The sequence below is a fragment of the Cyprinus carpio genome, chromosome A2 (genome assembly GCF_018340385.1).
Source record: "Cyprinus carpio isolate SPL01 chromosome A2, ASM1834038v1, whole genome shotgun sequence".
NCBI lineage: Eukaryota > Metazoa > Chordata > Actinopteri > Cypriniformes > Cyprinidae > Cyprinus > Cyprinus carpio.
In genome coordinates this window covers 300,195-304,473 of record NC_056573.1, presented here as the reverse complement: position 1 = coordinate 304,473, position 4,279 = coordinate 300,195, and the positions used below count along the sequence as shown (strand labels likewise).

General features: G+C 38.8%; 1 long non-coding RNA gene across 1 annotated transcript; it reads left to right on the top strand.

Moving 5' to 3' along the window:
- The first annotated feature begins 2,075 nt into the window (after positions 1 to 2,075).
- On the top strand, positions 2,076 to 3,166 carry LOC122146940. The gene is made up of 2 exons (XR_006161285.1): positions 2,076 to 2,564; positions 2,985 to 3,166. It is a non-coding gene; the product is annotated as an uncharacterized LOC122146940 (long non-coding RNA).
- Positions 3,167 to 4,279: the final 1,113 nt, after the last annotated feature.

Genomic DNA, 4,279 nt, shown 5'->3' with positions numbered 1-4,279 from the left:
ATGATGTCTCTTGCCCTGGGCCCCCATTTCTTGGGTTCATGTATTTCTTCAACCCTTGCGGAATTCTACCACTTATTTTTTGTATAAGTACACTCGCGCCGTGTTCTTCCCACGCCTATCATGGAACACTTATCTGTACCAGTCTCCACGATTAATAAGGAGTGCGTTATCTCAGACTTCAGTACTAAAATTTTAACTTGGAAGCATCGGATAATGTTGCATTCGGCATCTTGAGTGTCAGACAATGTTAGTGTTTGGTCTCCAAAACAACCACGGGGGGATAGGTCAGGACTTGAAAAATGTCTAGCTCTGGCAATAAACTGGTCCCCTGATAGCTGTCATTCACCGTTTCAGACCACAATTTGTCTGATGAGGTTACTCATGTCATTGGAGAGTTCCTGATTCATGTTTGGTACAGAACTCAGGGCTACCAGGTTTGTGTTATTGGACTGCATCTTATGGTCAAGTCTAGGCATCTGACAAATCTCAGCATTTCCACCCCTCCCAGGTGACTTGCAATACTTCAGGACCCATGAACCTGAAAACCCGGTCAGGTGTGGTTAGTAGCGCACCAGCCTTTCCTCTATACCGAGCCATTCATGTTTTGGTTCACATTGAAACCTTTCCTCCTTGTCAATCTGTCATAACGAATTCCCTCAATTTTCATAAACACAAAAAAAATGTTGATCCGAAAAACAAAGTCCGTTAGAGAATCAAATGTCCATATTTTTTGTTTTTTTTTTTTTAGAAAGAATTTGTTCCGTTGGAAATGAAAAAGAATCAGAGTCAAACTCAGTCACTGATGAACCGCTTCCTGTTTGCGAAGATCAACGACGATGTCACCACAGGTTTCCAGGAAAGAGCGGTCACACTTACAGCATCCCAGGCGGTCAGCTACCAGCAAACCAAACGACGGGTCACAGAAGCAACCATTTATGTAGTTGGTTTTTCTTCTGGCGTTGTGTGTTTTGATAATAAAAGAGGACCTCACACCATGATGCGGTTGTCACGTGGTTTACTTTTCGGCTTCTAAGTTTCTTTGTAATGCAAAGTATATGACAGACCACCATCAGGTTAGTAAACAGGGAGAATTACTCATGGTCTAGCAGTGCCCTGATTCCACGAAGCTGACATGCCGCGAAGTCGAAAACGAGAGACCATTATAACGTACCAATAACAATCGCATGAAAAACAAATACACAATAATAATATACGGAGGAGGAAAAATAAACGCAGGAAAATGAACCCCAGTACTATACATGATCCATTTACATACCTGTATCAAAGTATAAACCAGACATCCATTCAGGTAGTACAACAGGGAGAATATCAGGTCTAGCAGTGCCTGTCAGATCATTGCATACTGGTACAATGTACATTTATATAACAGCAAATACATTCAAAACCTCTCATGGATCATTAAAGTTATAAACAGGTACAACTTCAAAGCAATCATAAAACTGTAGGTAAGGCGCATAACGATAAAAATTGTCACTGAAACCCGTTTTACCAAAGCATGCATCGTTATGTAATGACATTCCACAGCATACTGCACGTGAATGGCAACCATTAACATGCAATTCACGCGTTCGATGCTAACATACTCTTACACACGTTCTATGACCTAACTAAGTGGATTACTAATCCTTAATAACAGAAAAGGGTCAACAAACACCACAATTTGTTGTCGAAAATCCCCGTAACCCACGCAAGTAATTGAATCATATTTGAACACTTTTGTTCGAGAGGAGCTGATTAAAAACATACCTGCTCATCGCAAGTGACATCCCGCGAAAGAGAGGAGAGGGACCCCGAAATTACATCAGCTTCGATCCCTCGTGCTTACAGACGACGTAAACTCACGTAACAGTTCTTCCGTAAACATTTTATAATAGATTAACAATGTCATAAGAAAGCGAGAAAACCAAACTAATAACAAAGAAATACCCAATTATATATGTAAAACCATAGAAAATAAGTGACAATATATTGTGCTTGCGATCACATGACTCTTCATCACTGTGCACTTTTCTCCCTAATACAAATTTCAAATAAAGGCCTCTCCTGCGTTAGTGCCATTAGTTAATAATAATTTCAATAATCTAGTGTAACAACATTACACTTGCCACACATGTAACCATGGTTCCCAGAGAGGTAATGATACGCTGCGTCCCCTTGCCATGCCTACTGCCTGCCTGTTTATGTCTCCTTCAGACAACTAATTTGGTGACATATTCAGTTGGTGCCCTTTTATGCTTCTGGGCATCCGCCCATGACATCACTGGCCACATGGACCAATAGGATTGGCGTTTTTTCACACATGCTTCAGACACCAGTCAAGCTGGCAGCATTCCCCATTGTGTCTGATTGAGGATGCAGCGTCTCCTTCCCTCTCAGGGAACCATGGTTATATGCATAACCCAAGATGTCTTCAGCTTGTTAGTCAATTCAAGGGTTGTTTTGGTTTTTACATTCAAACTGCATTCCTGAAATTCTTTCAGGAAGCAATGGATCATTTGTGTAAAACAGAAGTTGAAGAGGGATCTTCAAAAGATGTGAAGCAGGTAGATCACTCAAAACACATACTTTTTAATTTTTAATTTAAACTTTTATTTTTCTTTTTTTTTTTCTCAAGCGGTATTCACTTGAAAGCATGTTTGTGCATTATATTTTTTACATTTAATCGAATTGCATGGATTGTCATTTTTCCATCATGGTCTTTTCTTATTTTTATACCAGTCTTGTAATGTAAAAAAGGACAACAAACAGTGAGCTCTTCCAGGCAGTCACTAATTTAATAAACGTCACATAAATCATGAACATGGATATCTTATAAGGCGCTGCATTAACTAGATGCGCATAGCCTATATATTATATTACGGGAGCAACGGGGCACGTATTCGTACCAAACCATTTCGGTATGGGTCTTTCGGTTCGCCTACGCATGTGTACCGAAGGTTTTTTTTTTTTCTTCTTCTTCTCAGGAAATTCAAATAATAATTGTCGGTTTGACAGTCTTTGTGGCATGACAAATCGCTGTATAAATGCCTCTTGAGAGCCACTCCTGGGACGGTTCAGAAAGCTGCTGGATAATCTCACAAGCATTGACTCCAGCGGCACAGATCGGCTCCAGTGTCTGAGCCGTCCCGCAGACTTGTGCAGAGCGGAGCGCGAGAGAACGCGATCATTGCTTCCTCTGTACTACAAGTTTTAAAGCGAATAAACATGACTGAACATCTCATGCCTCATGTAATTGTTCAATCAGTGTTTCAACGGCGGAAAGACATCAACAATGCAGCGTGGATATAAAATGTCACGTAGCATTTCATGTAGCCTACCTCAGCAAGTCATTATTGTCTACAGCTTGTTAGTTCACCAGAGAAATGAACCCTAGAGAGGAGCATTTCGCGAAATTTTACACAATATACTGATGTTTTACTAAACCTGTTAGTCTTAATTAATTAATATAGAGTATGTTTAAATTTATGAAACCTGCTATGACAGCCATTTGTGTAATTTGAATAGCCTAAGAGAGGATTAAGGGCGGGTTGTGTTCAAAAATTTGATTGATGAGGGTCATAAAAGACATCTGTTTTGTACACCTGTTTGGACCCCCCACCCCTCCCTGTGCAGCCCCCGTGTGTGACCTTTTTATGAACCTAAATGGAATTTGGCGGGGAGGGAAAAGTGTTTTTGTGTGTGGGGGCCATTGAAACTGTTCAAAACTATGTGCTTTAAACTTTAAAATGTGAAAATGTGAAAATGGTATAAGGGAAGTTTTTATTAAGGTTTTACATACACAATGCATTTCAAGAAAAAAAGGTTATAAACATAGACGAATTAGAAACAGTGTAATGGATCGTTTTTTGTCCCCGGAAAAAGAGTAAAAAAAGGTTCAAGGTATTTAAGAGTTGTCAAAACAATTTAAAAAGGTGTTAAAGTTGTTACAAATTAAATAAAAAAGAAAACTAGGTTACTGATTATCTATCTATCTAAAATAAACCAACACGTGAGTCAAAGTTTGTAACATTACAATTTAAAAAGATGTTAGAGTTTGTTAGGAGTTAGAAAAGAAAACTAGATTAGTGGTTATTTATCTAAAACAACCAAACAAAAAAGCATCAGATACGTGCGTTAAACAATATGTGAGAGTCAAAGCATGTAACATTACAATTTAAAAACTATTTAGAGTTTGTTACCAGTTAGAAAAGAAAACTAGGTTACAGGTTATTTATCTAAAACAAACAAACAAAAAAGCATCAGATACGTGCGTTAACAA